The sequence below is a fragment of the Haliotis cracherodii genome, unplaced genomic scaffold (assembly GCF_022045235.1).
Source record: "Haliotis cracherodii isolate W230 unplaced genomic scaffold, xgHalCrac1.p SCAF_5, whole genome shotgun sequence".
Classification (NCBI taxonomy): Eukaryota; Metazoa; Mollusca; class Gastropoda; order Lepetellida; family Haliotidae; genus Haliotis; species Haliotis cracherodii.
The window spans coordinates 46,345,053-46,365,297 of NW_027266308.1; the positions used below are offsets into that span (position 1 = coordinate 46,345,053).

The 20,245-nt window shown below is 36.1% G+C and overlaps 1 protein-coding gene across 6 annotated transcripts in view; it reads right to left on the reverse strand.

The window, feature by feature from the left end:
• Nucleotides 1-20,245, reverse strand: part of LOC139444068 (neurexin 1-like) — a 183,737-nt gene that overhangs the window by 107,413 nt on the left and 56,079 nt on the right. Inside the window, exon 1 of one of the 6 annotated variants that reach the window (XM_071224974.1) lies at nt 15,326-15,553. The exons of 4 other annotated variants lie outside the window; for them this stretch is intronic. The gene's annotated coding sequence lies outside the window, so the exon portion shown is untranslated. Of the gene's footprint in view, nt 1-9,371; nt 9,480-15,325; nt 15,554-20,245 lie in introns of those variants that run through there. One more of the 6 variants, XM_071224976.1, reaches the window with a different exon arrangement.

Sequence of the window (20,245 nt, forward strand, 5' to 3'; positions counted from 1 at the left end):
TGTCAATTCAGTTGCCCTTCACAATATATACTATGAAAAGATACTGAACTCTTAGACCTCAACATTATGAAAACCATAAATGTAGCACTTTGAGTACTTGTTAAAACTGGTCACATAAAACAAGGAAAAAATATGCTTCTTTCCAACCACCTCCGTGGGATTCGATCCCCGGCTGCGTCATACCAATAGACGTTAAAAGATAGTACTTGTTGTTACCCTGTCTGGCGCTCGGCATGGAGGGGCTAAAACAAGGACTGGTCGGCTCGGAGTCAGTATACTGTGTCTGAGTTTGGTATTCATGTTAAACTGCGGCATGGTATCTCAGTGAGCTAGCACTATAAATTGGCATCAGTCTGGACTAGTTCAAGCAGCCACATACACACGTGCATGCAAGTCACTATATAAGTGCAATTATCTTGGGACGCGATGTTTAACCCAATTTCACCTCACCTCACCTCACCTCACATTACAGAGCCACACTTTCCTTACTAGATGGCTATTAATTTCATACAAATATTACATGTGGATCATTTTGAGCATATCTGGTGAGCTGAAGAACCTTACCTCTAGTATGGAAATGTTTACTTTTTGTTATTTGAATAAATCATGTCCTTAGATTCAATGAAAGGTGGGATTTGTTCCCAAAGCAAAATATAAAACCTGTCTGGTGCTCGGCATTAAGGGGCTAAAACAAGGACTGGTCGGCTCGGAGTCAGTATATTGTGTCTGAGTGGGGTATTCATGTTAAACTGCGGCATGGAATTTCAGTGTGCTAGCATTATAAATCGGCATCAGTACGGACTAGTACAAGCAGCCACTCATACACACACACGTGCATGCACGTCGCTATGTAAGTGCAATAATCTTGGATGCGACGTTAAACCCCATCTCACCTAACCTCACCTTCTTTCCTATTTATTATTATTCCATTAATGTCTTTAACCTGATGATTTAGACCTAAGAAAACATATGTACATCTGCAAAAGTTTAATTACTCAAAGAGCATGTCTTGTAACATTTAATTTCAGTTCCAGCGTAAAATCTTTTCTCGGCCCACCTTTAGAGCAGACATAAATAAAAGCAACCATTACTTGTCAACTCTATTGATATATTCCAGCATTGCAAGCAGTCAGAATCCACCAGACAACTACCATATATCACTTGATCACTCAATAAATTGATTTCCTTCACAGAAATGGTTGTAAACAATCACATCTGTGATGCCGTTGATCGTCCAGGACAAAAGATGACATCCCATTACTCTTCTCATGAATGATGGAAATTCAGGAAAATATGTTCTTTGAATATGATATCATATATTATATATTTCCCTTGATTTGACTAAAAAGGTTAACAACAGTGAAATTTATTTAAGATTATGACGCTAGACATATATATACAGGTAATCCTGTATGCTGACCTTGGATCTAATTTAGTAAGTAACCAATGACACAAGCAGGGCAATTTTTACCACATGCAACTGGCCAATGATTGATACAATAAGTGAATGCATGCCCAATGCCGTAAATACCCAATGAACCTTTTTCAGCATGCGTACAACGAAGCTAATTTCAAAAACACAATTACGATTTTCCGAGTCAAGCCCATAGTTAGAACCGTTATGTACATCTAATACATTATTACATATATATATACATTATCTTATGACAATCACACTGTACTGGGTTTTCTACCACACCATCCCAACAGGGACATACATTCAGTTGTATTATCATGTAAGGTTAGAGCAGAGTTAAAAACTTTGGCCCAATGGGCGTGGGTCATTTGGCTCAAATGTAGTACAATGACATCCCGATAATGTACTTCAAGCACTACACCTCATATAACAGTGCTGCTTGAGATGCAAGTATTATCTGTAGATGTTCAGATGCCTGGGCTTTTTTTCAGTGGAAAGCAAAAATTGCCGTTCACTGGAGTACTTGCCTTTGCTCTAAGACAGAAAACTTAGGACAGGTCTTTATCGACATGAAAAGGAACAGTTTCTTCGCTTCACGCTTTTTTCACAACTGTGTGTATATCCCGATAAAGTACTGTCACATACTTCCATCTAGTACATATAACAACCTATCAGCTACAAAAAAAAAGTCACTGGTAAATCGAATTTGTGCAATATGGAACAAAACATACATATTAAGAACTGATTGTAAGGTCCTAATGAAGCTTGTTATCCTCCGAGCAAATTGTAACAAGGTAGTTGTACATACAAAGTGATTCAAGGTTACGAAGTGTGCTATGTTTAAGTGAATCTTGAAGTGCAATGTTTTAATTACCCTAGAAGTAATACAAGGGTAACATAGAGGAAGTGTTGAGGAACTCATGGTGTATCATCAATCACGTAAATGTGGAAAGGTATTGAATATCCATTTGAACATTTGCACAAATAGAAACTGACTACAATATGGACATAGTGTAATAGAGGTCAGTAGTAATAGACCCATACATTCCTGGCCTGGGGATTCTTCATACTGTATTACGAACTAACAGTTGGTCTGTTGCCAAAAAGGACACCTACACAGTTGTTATGTCTAAACAATAAGCATGTTTTGCTAGTGTCTTGTGTTTGTGATTTCAGTGCCATATGGTCCTGGTGCAACCTCACACTTCAATTTACAGGGATCTATTTTTTTCTAAAACCCATTTGTGTCAAAAGCAATATCCAACTCTCTGTAGATCTGGTCATAATGACATGATATACATGAAGTGTTCACCATTAGGATATTCTACAATATCATATCACATGAAACTCAAGTTGGATGTAAAATAGAATAGCTTAACACAAAAGATCACCCAGGGAATCAGCTGTTTCATGTATCCATAGGTTACCAAGGATCAGTTTCAGGTTAGCAGGCTGTTAAACTTGTTAACCCTAACAGTTCATTCTGCTGCATTCTCATACATTGTTGCACACTAATGAGTGAGTGAGGTTTGGTTTTCTGCCGCTTTTAGCAGTATTCCAGCAATATCATGGCGGGGGACACCAGAAATAGGCTTCACACATTGTACCCATGTTGTGAATCGAACCCAGGTCTTCGGCGTGACGAGCGAACACTTTAACCACCAGCTACCCGACTGCCCCTGTTGCACACTAAACAGTGGAGTTATGGGTAGAAACCATATATGAAAGATAATGGTACAGTGTTCCCTCACTATTACACCCTTCAATATAGCGCTTATTTGGTTATAGCGCATGGTAACACAAGGCTTCCCAAAATCCCATACATTTTTAATAAACTCAAGTTTACACTGACACAATGCTTTTTCCCCCCACAAAAAAAATTACCTTCTGATCTCCACGAGCAACTTACACTGGAAATTCCAGTCAAGAAATCTGGAGAAATCATGTGAGAACTGATCATCAGATTGACCCAACTCACCATTATTTACAGCAACCACTTTACCACTTCATATTTGTCGCAATTTGACTATTATATGTCAACATAACGCTTTCGCAATCAAATATGTACCGCGGGAAGAGCCTAAAGGTGACAGGTCAAATTGCTCCATTTAAAATATCCAGCAACAGAAATTAGCTGTTCCAAACTGCTATGTTTCTAATAATTCAAATATCTATAGTAAAGGCAGCAACTAAAATAACATGATATTTGAATCTCTGCATATAAAACTATGCCTTGGAGAGCAGGAAATACAATTTAAATGGTAAATCATGATGTCTAGTGATGTTTTATCGCAATTCTCGAATATTAATTGACCAAGTTTGTAATATACCTGTTTGTTCGCCTGAATTCGCTGAAGGGATATGATGAATTTTTTACTGCACATAACATTTGACAAATATTTTTCTTGCCCCCTTCTTTTTACACTATGAATCACAAACAACTACTATGTTTTAATCTTTTTTCAAACTCCGATACACAACGTGTGGTGTAGATTGCGTTATTTAGGCCGAGCATGTACTGTTGTGTTGGTCATCTACCCCCCTTACACTCAACATCAGTTAAGTCGCTGATTGTCTTTAACGCTCATCAATTATTTGGACCCCTAAGGTAGCGTTGTAGCGAGGGATGACTGTATTAACTCCGTACCATGGTTTGATCCCTGCATAAGTCAATTGGAGAGGCCAACAAAAGAGACCTAAGATATGCTCATACACAAGGTTTATTATCAATACCACATAGAACTAAAACCTTTCCCACATCATAAATATTTCAACCCTTCTCACAACGTCTTCTCCTGTATAAATAACGTGTGTGTGATTGTTTACCAAAGACAATGCTACATTCCTGCATGATAACATAAATTGTTCATTTTAAGCAGCTTTCAATAACTGAGTTCAGTATTTCTGGCAAATCTGCAGTTCTATCTTTCAGCCATAACAAAGCCTTGCAGACAAAAATTCATCTTAATCTGAGACAAATACATAGGGGAATCCATGTGTTGACATTGAGTAATGTCACTACACTGCGACACAAGGTGCTTTAACCACAAACCAGGGAGATTTGTTTGAGTCTCTGTATGACCCTTGCCAACTATCGCCTATGTTTGATATGCAATCAAGCCAGAAACTTAGTAATCGCGGTCGCCATGTTGACTTTCGACCTTCTCATTGGGGCACGTTCTTGGTCATGCAAACACAATTTTGGCCTAGGAGAAACACTGGCCTGGATCATGTGCCATAAGGCATGTTTTCAAATTTGCCTAAATCTCGTTCTTTGGTTCCTGTAATCAGGACTGGTGTCTTGCAGTTTCATCCCTGCCAGTTACATCACCTTTGTTTTGATGCCCAGAGTCACAAGGCTATTAAAGTAATATTTAATATTTCCATACTGCTTGGCATTTTATGTTGAAAATGTTGGCCACATCATGGAAATATTATATGTGGGCCAGGCTATCCATGTTTGTGAAAAAATGGTCATGTTTTAGAGGTCAATGAATTACCCAGGCCCTCTGTCATAATGAAGCTCTTGGCTTTAGATAAGTATGGTCATACTTTCCTTTGATCTCAATTCTTTATTATACAAATATTTTAATGTATAATAGAGCAGAACTTTTCACCAAAGAGAAAGCTTGGCTTATGCTGTAAGTATTATTGAGGTTTGGCAAGCTTCTATGTAGTATCACTCACAGTCATGGGTTACAACCATTAGACTACTTCAAACACGATAAACCAGCTACTGTTTTCATAATAGTATAATCTTCTCTTATTTCAGCTCAGTTAACTTCTTAAATATGAAGCTACATCAACATAAAACATTCAATGAACCAATTCATTCCTGACACACGATGTAAGTTAATTGACACCAACAAACATCCCATAAATTTTCACTTGAGCAAACTCTCAAAATATCCTTAAGAAGAATAAAAGAAGTTCCCTAGTATAATGAATAACAAGATAGGATCTGAACGGGCAACCTATCGACACACTGAGGTGAAGGGCTTGGATAAGTATCCCACGAAACCGGCATGTCTTGGTATTCATGTTTATCATAGATGGCCATTCATTCATCTCAAAGAGGCCAAGCCACCCAAAAAGAGAACAGAGTTGGTCATTCACGTGGAACATATTACACACTGTATGAATTCAGGGCAATGTTTGCCTCATATCAAAACTGATAAAACATTTATCACAGATTTACAAATAGAACAAGACCATAAAGAAAATAGATTACAATGCCATGGCAGGGAGCCCATCATTTTTGCTTTTCTATCCTTTACCATCAACATTCTAAATATGTACACTTTGAACTCTATAGGCCATGTGTCGCACAAAACATATTTATTGACACATATCTTCTTTGACAGCATGTACCACAGTTGGCAACCTTGGGGGAAAATGACTGAACATTAGATTTTCCTTAAGTACTGAAATGTGGCTGGGAAAATTGTATTTTTCTAAATTCTATATTGAAATAGTTACCATCAAAGGGATGTTTGTTCACTGTATGACTATTTATTTCAGAGTGACACACATATTTGCATATTTATTGTTGACTGACATATTTTTATTCCTTGAATACAATGTTATGAGACTGCAGTTAGGAAAGTTTTAAACAGATGAAAAGTGTAAATATGATTAAAATATTTGTTGTTGATGGTATTATCGTTAATAATGCAAACTGAAAAATGCATTTCAGTGATTAGATTAAACAAGTTTGACAATATATTTGACTTATAAAACAGGAATTAGTTTCTATACATCCTGTTTAAAAGGTAACACACATGGAATGTTACATTGCTACATCAATGCTGTACATATGTCCACATAATGTATGATGCATATACACATCCATCGAAGCATCACCATTAACAACAGCTGTTACAGGACACAGTGTTCTATGGTAAATCCTCCCAGATACTAGGGCTGTTACGATTCATTCGTGTATTCGGTGAATCAAACCGTTTCCATTCATGAATTGAATTCGTTATTTTCGTGGCCTCTAGAATCGAATATTTATGAATATGCAATCAGGTTCATTTGCATACCCTGTACCTAAAAATATCAATAAGAACATTGTATGCACAGATTTCCTTAAAGTCAGCACTCTTATAATATTTAATTTGACAGTATTGTGGTCACTGGTCATTGTCACAGTAGAGCAGATACTAGTAACTGGATAAGTGAAGCATGTAAATGTTTAATATAACAATAATTAACAAACAAAACATGTCAAATAACTTATGTTATTGTTTCACTGAATATAACAAATAATACATCAACTGTTGACTTGCTATCATGGTTATTGTATTCGTGAATAATTATTCATATCCGTTACCCTATATTCATGATACAAATCGTATTCCCCTCATAGTGTATTCGTTGCAGCCCTCACAGATACAGAATTTCAGCTTACAGTGACAATGTCTGTATTATACAGGCTGAACATACAACAATGGGTTCTCAAAAACAGACTTGACCATTTGGTGAAAAAGTGTCAGTGTCATTTCCCATATTTTTCACAATGTATGCAAAAGCTGTAATGCCAGGAAGAGGGTTGAACTGAAAACCGACTGTCGAATAACCTTGGGATGTAAACCACACTTGCACACATTGCAAGATTGTTAATCAAGTTATTATAAGTTAATGTATACAGTGAACAAGCAAGGATGTATGAACCATCCTTGTACACATTAGATCATTCAGTGAGCAATATAGAAGAATGTTCAAACCACACTTGTACATATTAGATCATTCCATGAACAACAAACACAAGTACCTATGAACCATCCTTGTACACATTAGATCATTCAGTGAGCAACAAACACAAGGATGTATAAACCATTCTTGTACACATTAGATCATTCTGTGAGCATCAAACTAAAGGATATTGTTGTTGGTTTGTTGTTTAACGCCGCACTCAGCAATATTCCAGCTATAGGATGGCGGTCTGTAAATAATCGAGTCTGGACCAGACAATCAAGTGATCAATATCATGAGCATCGATCCGTGCAAATGGGATCGATGACATGTATCAACCAAGTCAGCAAGCCTGACCACCCGTTCCCGTTAGTCGCCTTTTACGTCAAGCATAGTCGCCTGTTATGGCAAGCATGGGTTGCTGATGACCTATTCAACCCTTGAATCTTCACGGGTCTGTATAGACCATCCCTGTAGACATTAGATCATTCAATGAGCAACAAACACAAGGATGTATAAACCATCCTTGTACACATTAGATCATTCAATGAGCAACAAACACAAGGATGTATAAACCATTCTTGTACACATTAGATCATTAGTGAGCAACAAACACAAGCGTGTATAAACCATCCCTGTAGACATTAGATCATTCAGTGAGCAACAAACACAAGGATGTATAAACCATTCCTGTACACATTAGATCATTGGTGAGCAACAAACACAAGCGTGTATAAACCATCCCTGTAGACATTAGATCATTCAATGAGCAACAAACAAGGATGTATAAACCATCCTTGTACACATTAGATCATTTAGTGAGCAACAAACAAGGATGTATAAACCACCCTTGTACACATTAGATCATTTAGTGAGCAACAAACAAGGATGTATAAACCATCCTTGTACACATTAGATCATTTAGTGAGCAACAAACAAGGATGTATAAACCACCCTTGTACATGTTACATAACGTAGGCATTAATAGGTTGAAGCACAAACTACCCTTGTACATGTCACAAAGATGTAAAGTGCCCACTAGATACATATACGTTAGTATACAGTACAAACATATCCCTGATCACAGTGACTGTCAACTGCTAGGCAAGGAATAAAATGTGAATATAATAGCTTTGAGTTTGTGCAAGTAGTGTGTCACTGGCATTCATCTGGGTCAGGTTGTGAGGGATAAAAGCAGACAGATAAATGAGACTGACAGGTCATTAACAAGCCTACCCTTCAATTATCTCCTCATTGGGATAAAGAAGATCTGCAACAATAATATTTACATCCTCAATCTTTCTTGTGCGCATAACCTTTTCCCATGACATTTCATGAATGAGATTCATGGGTGATTGTACACTTTTTCAAACTGATGGCATGGTAGGCACATTCGATAATCATAATAAATAGAAGTGAACCTTGTACATGTGTGGTGTATTGTATTAATGTAATTGATGCAGTCTGTATTCTACCGTTCTCATATTACTGATCACTTGTTACGCATGTGCAGATCATGAAATGTATTGTCAAGCTATACTCCAACAGCTGTTTTCTTTTTACCATGCTATACATAGCATATGTTCTGTACAGTACACTTGTGTTTACTTTAAAGCTTGACATCTGTGCATTAACAGTCATTTTGATATTTTGAAATTCCTCTATTTGAAAGATCCTCAAGCAGCAATATGCATGATACACATTTCAAAGGCACAACTTTCACCATTTACTTTTGACCTATATTTCCTTTCCTTCCTACCAATTGCCTCTATACACACTTCAACAATGGTGTTAAAAGTAGTGTATACATATCAATACACTTCTAACATCCAGTTAAACAGATACCTCTGATAATCTAAGAAAATCTAAGACAATCTAACCAAACTCAATCTCATGAAACAAGGGGTATGCCATTCTGAAATGTTTCTTAAAATCATGAAAACAATCACACTTTCGAGTTCCAGTGCCACAAAATATGCTTTGATTGTGAATAGTATGAATAACAAATACAGCAATATAGTCACATAAAAGGTTACTCCATTTGACTTGCATCATCCTCTTGATGCATCACTGTAAAAGGCATCCCAGGCATATACCAAATGTTATGCAGTTCACAAAATCTCAAAATGCATCATCTTTTCACCGTGCTCATGATTGTATCTTGCAATCCCTTCTCGTAAATAAAATATCAAATACATCCTAAATGTAATAAACTTACTTCTACCCCTTTATAAAAGTATAATGTAGCCATACTCACTCATCAGTACATCAAGCCAGCACTGTTGAAATTAACAGCACTAAAACAGCATTTTCAACTGTTTCCCCGGGTCCACATTTCCCCAGACACTAAGTTCAAAGCCATGACCAAGTGAAGCTACGAGCAGAGTATACAAGGTTATATTGCACATAGAGAGTTGGGCGCAAGTGAAATAACAGAAATCACACTGTACACTGCTCAACTCTATAGCCATGCTGATATAAGTCAATATCATCCAGGCTGATGAGCAGAAAATCAATGATGTTTACAGCATTCAACTTTCAACATGGTGAAAGATGTTTTACAACCGACTGCTGCGTTCCCTTGATGGAAACATCTAGTCTCTGAATGGATCTATATCATATGCAGGAAGCAGTAGACCCTGATGGAATTTTCATATCTAATATCTTCTTCAAAAGAAGTGACAACTGTATATTTTGTAACTTTTCAATCCATCATTCTTATTTATGGCCAATAATATCTGCCTATAACACCCTTTCTTCTAACTTTATACCATTGTCTCAACAGAATGTTTAAATCTTATTTTATTCTTCCGGATTTAAGATTGATGAGATGCTATAGTAGTCTAACCCTGAGGCTAACCATGCAGCCTTTTATCAAATTATGCTGGAATCTGCATGCGTACAGACCTGTTACTACAAAAGAAGAACATGTAACTTGATTGCCAACAAGTTTTATTTTTATCTGCAGTCATGAGATTCTGGACTGTGAGAGAATAGATTTGTAATTACATTTGTACAACACAGACTATTGCTTGGCCAATATGGGAGAGATGAACTTCAACAATGAGTAGTCATTAGTGCACTCGTTAATAACAATCATTTTCCAAAAGGACTGTAAATGCTGGCCATTTATGAGTCAGCAGGGATGGCTAAAAGTTACAAATGGAAGGTGGACATTAAAAACAATCCTTCACTTAGTTAATGCCCTCTAGATCAATGGTTAGTTAGAACCCTGCTGCAATGCAGTCAACATTGTATTAGATATAGAAACCACATGCAGTGCAATTTTCTTGGCGCAATAACCATGCAGTGACAGATGAACGATATGTGTGCTGGGATACAGGCAACTAATGAAGATCCAGTATTGTTTTTTTATCAAATAATAAATGGGCTGATCTCATTTTAGGATTACTGTGCAAGATTGATATTGGTCTTTTGTATTATCATTCAGTAAGGCTGTAACAAACTGCTGGTACAAAATCTGGTTAATTATGAAAAGAACTTGGGAGTTATGAATAGACAGGAAGTTCAATAATGGTGTGGAAGGAAGCTGACATTTTAGCTAAGTAAGAAGCTGATGATTTTAATATTTTTTTAGTGTTTTTAATGCAACAACTAGCAGTAAAAGGAAAATTCAGAGCTTTTAACATAAATTCACTTGAAAGGCAAAACTTTCAAGAACATATCATTACCTTGATAAATGTTGCAGGGTCATAGGCAAGTTAAAATATACATTTCATGCTTTAACAGAATACAAGTAAAGTGCACATTATAATAGCCACATATAACATATATTGAACAAAAAGAAGATTGGGATCATGATTATTTTTGGGGATATTTTTATGAAATAATGTACTCAGTCTTCACTCCAAAAATTATCCCCTGAAATATTCATGATCCCTAATGTTTTTGTTCACTACATATTGATACATAAGGATTTTGTAGCTGTTTTTCAAACTAATATGTACTCACATTGAGATTTAAGTTTTCACCAAATCAAGTGAGACCCTGTAATCTTTCTAAAGCCTTCAAGTTGTGGTACTTGTCTTCACTTAATAGAAAATTCACTGTAAAAAAAGATACCCTAAAGAGAAATAAACCTCACATGCCAACGACATACAAAGCTTTAGAAGGTTTATTGTTCTCACCTAGAGAATCATAAACTAGTCTTGTCACTGCCAGCAATATCAAGCCATATATCACAGACAAGTGGTCGTGCATGTTCCGCTGCACAAACAAAACCTGGAGCGTAAATTTCTGTTGTTCATGATCAAAGCATACAAGCCTCAGGTTGCAGACTCTCCATATCATCATTGCCACACAGGGAGTGGACTGCAATTTCCGTCTATTTCACGTTAATTTAACTATGTATGCATCATGTGCACTATCTTTGTATCATATCATCAAACATCTCTTTATAGCAATTTCCACTGTTGGTCTTGCCAGCTTGGTATGCTTATTATTCCAGTTGGGCAAGTTTTGAATGACGTAATTATGGAGGGGACTTTGAATAACAGCAAATGTGTGCATGTACAAAATAATAAAATAAATAATGATGTACTGAGGTGATGAAACCTATTTTAATGTCGGAAATTTGCACATCTACATTGCAGATGATAGTGTTTAATGTGAATAAATTCTTACCATTAATCTGGTAAAAAGAATAATTTCACATCCATGCGTATATAGGTTATATATAATCTGTATACTATTGTTCTTCATTCACTGCCAATATCATTTATCAGTGTGATAAACTAGTGTCCCACACTGCATGAACAAACTTACAGCACCTGATACTACTGTTTCATCCTGAACACCTACACAAAACTGTCTTGTCGTTAAATACAATGTGATCCACATATGTGCTGGCGAACCAACCAATGCTTGGAATAATCTTGCATTTATGAACCTAATCCATTCCAGAATGTGTTTCCTCATTTATGTCGAATAACTGCAATAAGTGTAATGTAGCTGAAAAAAAATAAAAAATCTTTCTTTTGCATTTTATGCAACAACTGCCTGATTCAGAATGCAATGTACATCAGTCACCAATGACGATATATACCAGTTGGCATGCATTTCTGTGTGTCCTGAAGTTCCTGGTAGTTGATCAATAGAAGCAGCATAAACTGTGACAGTTGATACGTGTATCACTTGTGCCACCTGTATGGCCCAGTTTACCTTGATGCGATTACACCACAAAGCATGCTTGATCTTATTTCCTTATCTGTGATATCAAAGAGAGTTTTTTTTTATGCGGGACAGCTACATGAGCACACAGCTTCAACACTGCTTCTCTTCAACAACTCTACACTCATGGGGCTGCACACAGCACAACTGATGAAATATGCAGCTCTTGATTTGTTTATTGTCTGGCTTGATACTGCCCTGATGATGGCCTATTTTTATCACTGTATTACTAATTGACATTGCTGAAGAATAGGGCAATCATTGGGGAGATGTCTTTCTCGAATACATAACAGTAATCATAATCATATATATCAACACGCAGAAATTTCTTCCTTTCAAAAACATTAACATGAGCATGTAGTAACAATTTCACACATGACTTTCTTTCAAAAGTAAAAACAGGCATTCTTCTGAAAACTTAATATAATCAACATAAAAAATCCTATGAAATACTTAACATAAGTATGGTTAAAGTAAGTCAATGATATTGCTCTAAAGGATATCAATTAAGAGATTTTCATTTTTCTTTTATACATATTTCTTGCAGAAAGTGCTGTTTAAATACAAAGTAAAGGTGACTTGAACAAAATCATTACATCAATAAATGTTTAATATTGGCATCAAAGACAGGACTGGTCAGATATCCAAAAGCACAACAATTTGTTATGATAGTAAATGATAGTTAATGATAATATATGTGACATATCAAATGCAATTTTCCAAAAGAGAAGACAATTAACACAGATGCATATAATATTATTGCATATCATCCACTTCAATAGCAATAGGAATAACATCAACATGCATCACCTGAAATATATCTTCACTCACTTTCAAACTATATTCTATGATCTCAAATGTAAATTTACCATGAAATCTATAGCACAGAGCAAGCTTTTGTTTAGTATTTTTAAATATAGCCCCAGGTTCTCTGATTATATTGAGTTTAAAGTACCTTATCCAGCTGCTGTGTCTGATTTCAAACGTGTGCTATCATTATGTGCCTGAACACCTGTGCTTCCCCCCCCCCCCCCCCCCCCCCCCCAGTGTGTCCTGTTGTTCTGCCCATTGCAATATCCATACACAGCGGTTGTAGGTCAATACCCAGGAACACTGTCAATAACAGAAAGATGTGGTACAATAAAGCCTGTTTCTCACTGATATGCACTTTAATATGACCATGTTATTAATGATTGGAAAAGAAGTCGATGTGGAAACGTGTCAAAACAACAATTCACAATAGCTATTTTAGCATGAGAGGACTCATATAAATGATGACCCCATCCATAGACTCTAGAATTATAACACTGAAGAAACTCAATTAACTTGATGTATCATGTAAGTGATTAACTTTCTGGTATCAACAGAATCCTTATCTGAACTATATTTGGGTATCTGTACAAGGTTCGCCTTGAACTATACAGGTAACTTTAAATGTATCTTTACATCCTCAAGTAGTTTGAGTCAACAAAATTAACTGTAGGTCTCCAAAACCACAGATTTGTCCCCAAAGCAACAGACATGGGATTCAGGTGGTCACAATGGTTTTCCTAAGATGAACGACTTTATTAGACCAGTGACTGTCTAGAAATCTCCAGTTTCCTGGTATATGTCGTCACACTCCAGAGGCAAGGGTCAATGCTCTCACTATTGCTTTTGTGTCTTCCAGGTATCCCTGTAAGGATCCTGGACCCAAACAAGAACCCAATGCCCCATGTTTGTGATAGGACCTGACAAACATGGGGATCTGTTGGTTACAATGGAAAACCATGATGAAATTGTGTCAGAATATGTATACGACACTAGTGTCAATTATTGCTTCTGCTATCAACCACTGGTTTATCTGATTCGAACCTTTTAGTTTTCAGGTAGACATGACAAAACAACGTGAGTAAAAATATACATTCATTCACTCACTAATTCATGTGACAACATATTACATGCTTCTGATGTTTTTATGGCATAAATATTCACTCACTTGCTATTCATACCCTAGAAAGGATATCAAATGAAAACAATTTGCATACATACACAGAATATGTTTGAATGACATTCTAGAAGTTGGTGAGTAAATAAGAAAAAGGTAAAACTTTATGGACAACAACTTCTGGTTTATGACATACAACAATGTTTCAATGGAGATTCCTACGTAAGTTTTCCTTTACACAAAATATCAATAAATACCATATTACTACCCAAAAGATATTTTGCAACAAGAAATTTGTGTTTTTTACATTCAGTAAATAAAGAATAACGTGTCAATAACTGTGCCTTCGCTGCAAACCAGAAATGTTCTACACAGCTATATACATGACATTCCTTCCACAAACGTCACCATCTGTCAAGATACTTGTGTTTCTACATAAACATTTGTTACCCACCAACATGTCCCAAGGCAATGTGACAGGGCAACCAATATCAGCCTTTGGGCTAATCTGTTGCATTTGTTATGCCAACAATATAGATATCAATATCAAAACCATACCCCTTTTCCCCATAGATCAGCCTTCAATTTGCGAAATATTAATTTTCATTCTATCCTTATTTCTGTGAACAACAATCAAATAGCATGAATAATTATGCAGAAATATTTACTATAACACGAATGAATGTTCTCATTTCTGCAGATCCTACTACTTTAATTCATGATCTTCCTGGTTGATGATTTATTAATACCTAAACTTAAAATATTATTTTCCTATTCATAAAGAGTAAAATTAGATAAAAAGCATAAAACACAATATAATAGGAATCATATCTGAGTTTAGAAATAGATAAATAGATAGAACATTCCTTTCCCACATTTATTAGTCATGAAGTATTAATAAACTATAAGATAACGAAAGTATAAATAACCCTGATTCGATTGTCTTCAGTCAACATGCTATGCCCAGGTAGCGCTGTGTCTGCCCTTTGGATAAACAAGTACATTCAACAGAACACAGGACAACATTGTCCACAATAAATATCTTCATTCATGACACAAATAACAACAAACTCACACCTAAAACAAACACCTACCTCACATGTTTTCAAATATGAAAATCCCACATATTCTGTCTGAACTGGTTAAAATCCAGCAGCAATGTATATCCACAAGTGCGTATGACAGACACACAGATAGCGTTTTGGCACACTGCCTTCCCTTGCGTACTGTACGATAACCTGTGTCAAGAGAGCCAATCCAGCACCCACATTCATTCATGCACTGGGACCCTTTCACGTGTTACACGAGGGAAAAAGAGAGGGAGAGAGCTCATCGCTGAACCGAGGTGAGCCAACCACTGGCGACATTCCAACTAGCAGGCGATCTCGCTTCACTACTGAGTCCCTTCAAAGCCTAGCCTTTCTTTCTCTGACAAGATATGGACAGGTCAATCGTTAAATGTTGGGGCATACACAGTCCCTTCTTACAGTTTGCATCCATGGGCCGTGACAGGGGAACAATGGCTAAATTTTGGGGGGTAAAGAGCCATGTCTGGCTATTCACTTATTGGTTGGAGGTACGACCTTGTCAATTTATTGTAAAAGCTTGTGTTGAGGAATGTCAATATTATAATGGAGATTGCTACTGTTACTGCTCTGTGCATTATGGTAATTGATTGTTCATTGCTGTTCTGTTAAAAATCTCACCGATGAAAACAAATTTATGACCGAGTTATACCAGAGCTCCTTATAAGCTGCATGCTTGTGTAAAACATGCAAAACTTATCACTATTGTTAGTTGGACATGTACACTGTTCTAGTGAGTTTATGCAACACACGAACAGATACAAATTCGAAGTCTTCTGAAAAAGTGTTAAAGCTAAAATATCTAAAACACATGTCTACACATTGGTGTAAATATATCCAACTGACTGGACCCAAAGGAAAGTAAAAATATATTCAATACTTTTAAACACCAACTTTTAATCAACATGTTTGCTGGTAATCATAAATATGACAGATGTAGATAGATGGGTGTTGTTGAAACAGCCCTAGCCTAACTAGATTGAAGAGGTAACTCCAGTGGCCTACGTGTCACGACAAGGTCGCATCTGTAACCATTACATAACCACAGACTTCTTCATAAGGCTACACTTTTTTTACTTGCTTTACAAATCCATTGACTTAATTTTGTTGAAATGGAAAAAAATATAGATCCTATTTTTATCCCTCCAATAAGCTGATAACTTATTGCACACAAAGATATATATTCTAAACAAGGACCCACTATTAATGATTTTGTATAAATGCTTAATAAACAAATAAACAAGAAAAAACATGTAGTTGGTGAGAAAATCTGAATTGCTTTTTTAATTTTTTATTTATTCAATTTATTTTCACCTTCTGACAATGTATTTCCTGTAAAAAATCGGTAAAGAAAGTAAAAAGTAATGTGGCCTAAGTTGACTTCTACTTCTCTAAACATAGTGGAACATAGTGTTGATTTATTGATTAGTGTTTGTCATACACTGTGGACAAATGTAGGGAACTGCAGGGAAGTTATAGGCACTGTACCCCAAAGCCATATACCGAGTGTAAAGGTATCCTTTGAAAGAACGTACATTTATCATTTTAATCTGCCAATACCGACAATATTTATTTGAAATTATAGAAGAGTCAGGTCCCTGTATCGATGATGTTACAAATTAACTGAAAGAATTATCCTTGCAAAACTTTTACAAACTCCGTAATACATTCTGTTACTTGCGTTGTGTGCAAAATGTAATCTAAAACTTTTACAAAGTGTCTGACTTGTAAACATAAATGAAAAGAAGTGCTTGGCCATGCTTGTTACATAGTGTTTACTATTTCCTCTGAATTATCAGAAAATTGATTTGTCTAGGAAATATGACCCTGCGTTCAGTTTTCAAAATAATCATTCATTGTAAATAGTTTTGATGAATATAATCTGATCAATTTTGATTGAATAATACTGTTTAACTTTGTATGCTTCACATGTGGTCTCACTTCCATGAAGTCAGCGGAACCTTATGCTAAACAAGGAAATGCTAAGTAAGGCATATTCAAATGAGACAGGTCAGGTCGACCAGTGAAGATTGTAAAGGCTCAAACTATAGATCTACCCAATAATACACGGCAGCTTATTGATGAGAACAGCCTACCAGGTACTGCATGAGTTGTGTGAAATTTGAATCCCGACCAGACAGCATTAATCATGCATAAGTTCAGTCCGGAATACAGAGTGAAGGAAGTCTGGATTAGCCAAATTTTACTTCATGACAAAATAACATCGTAATAATTTTGGTATTAACAGAAGTTAAGAGTCTGCTGTCGACACATTCCACCTTTATATACACCTATCAAACTGCCGCAAGTAGTGAGTATGGTTTTATGCCGCTTTTGGCAATATTCCAGCAATATCATTGTGGGGGACACCAGAAATGGGCTTCACACATTTTGAACCCTGGTTCCAGGCGTGACGAGCAAACGCTTTAACCACCCAGCTACCCTACCTGCCGTGTAATGTCCGTGAATATGTATTCTGGGTTTTTCCATGGGTTTTTCCCTATTGAACATTGGTAGAGCAGTGTTTTAGCCAATAAATAATAGCTGAATTCAGAAACTTTTCAGTTACAATGAAAGTAGTACTAAAATAATTCTTTGTTTCATAAGAAATGAAGGTCATAGCACTCTGATAAGTATTTCAAGATGTAGTTTAGGTTTCAGCTTTATATGCCATAGGATTCTCATGGTGAAAGCCAATTTCAGTTAAATTTACTAGCTTTAATCTATTACAAACAAGAGTGCTCTGAGAGCTCAACATCCCCCACACTAATCTTTTTAACGAGTCAAATGAAGCTCCATAAAACAGGGGCAGTAACTCTGTCAAAATCAGAAAAAGGGACTGCGATATGCATATCATCAACATGTCAACATCTTGTGTGTAGAGTGTCAGGGATATTCTCTGGAAACTGTAGGAGTTGATTTCACAAGCTTAGTACCCTCTCTCACAATTAGGCAAATGAAGCTCCGTAAAACAGGGGCAGTAACTCTGTCAAAATGTATCGATATGAAATGGGACTGCGATATGCATATCATCAACATGTCAACATCTTGTGTGTAGAGTGTCAGGAAACTGTAGGAGGAGTTGATTTCACAAGCTTAGTACCCTCTGAGGGATGGGCGGACGGACGGACGGACTGCGCTACGACATAATCTCCCTTTGGCTATTCTGGCCCGGCAGGGGATAAAAATCACTACAACATATATATTTTTAATTAAAAAGAAAAGGTTGCAGTCAAATGACAAATGATTCATGACTTTTTATTGATCAGTAAATCATTAAATACCATTCACTGCCTTTTTAATAACTAAACACCATTATTAAGCAGTGTTTAATAACATCACATTCATCTACTTCCAATGGACACTAACATTTTTCACAAATCACCGGAGATGCATGCACAACTCAATACTGTATTATGGACATATTTTACTTTTTTCAGTTACCTATGACCTATTGAAGAACTCGCGAACAAATGCATTAGAAACAGAGCAATCATACAGATTCTCACTTTTGTATGGTTGCAGTGCAAGCATGGTGGCATTATGTAGGTCCATAGCATCACTTACAAACAAATCATTTATATTGAAAGATCATAACATTCATCACTATGTCTTCCTAAGACCTTCAACTTTGTGTTGTAAATGAAAGTAACGCCCCTTGGACTAAGTGTGAGTTGTTAGAAATGTCGTCCTCACACAATCTCATGTCGTGTACAGAAGCTGCAGCTTAACAGAAATTAAAACTAAGTTTATAACAAAGAAACCATCTGATGACTTGTATGAAGTCACATAGCCAACATGACATGACTCGATGAGTCACACAGGCTTTTTCCTCACCTACATGCGGAAACTGAGTTAGAAGCTATACTTTCTGTTGACTGCAGATGTTTCTAACTTGGTGATGTTTGTGTATATAAATGCTATTATGAACATTATTTTTAGTATTGGAATTTTCTCGTTTCTAATAATCTATCTTGGCGAGAACAGTCTGTGGTCTGAATCATAAGCAATGAATGTAATGTATTCATACTCCATCCTTAAACTGAAATGTTTTGTTTCAACTTTGAATTTTCGATAATGTGCTAAGTTCAAATGAGTAATAAATAAATTACAACCCTTTTCCCATTAGATACCGTTTCTATTACTTGCTTTTGCTCATTTGATACATTTTTAAATACACTTTAAATAAAAACAGTGACTCGTTAAGTAATCTATATATGCATTATTGACAAAACAATTATTGATAGATAATATTAAATGAAAATTTTAACGATAGAAAATGGGGATGATATAAAAAATGTATTAGAAATTACACTATAACGTTTTTTTTCTATACCCACATATCTTGAACATGACGTAAAACCCCATTTCACCTCACTCTGTATACCTAGAAGACCTTATATATCAGGTAGCCTCCAATCTATTTCTGTATTTGTGAAGTGTTTGTTTGACTAATAGTCCTCATTGCCAAGCACAGTCTTTGATTGAAGTCTATGTCAGTGTTTGTGTCCAGTACTTGGGTAAAGTCCAGTACAAATACAAATCACTTAACCAAAGCTGACCCTGTCTTGGTGCTTTACTGACTGCTATTTCCACATAATGATACCCAGAGGAAAGGATCAGTCTGGGCTATTCCCATCTAACAACTCAAAATGAGAAATTAATCCCAGAATATTTATAACACACACTGTAGACAGTTACCAAACCAAAGCAGCATTACCACTTACTGTCTTTATATCTGGTGATTATTTTGTCTGATCTATTAGTTGTAGTTCACCTGGTAAGTGTAATAGCCTGATAATTTCAAATTGTACCTTGGTAGTCACTCAGCTATTTGTGGTTAATCATTTCATGAAAAATGCACATTAATTATTCTCATTATTACAACAGTGTCATTAAGATTAACACTGAAGGACGTTTGTCAATTGT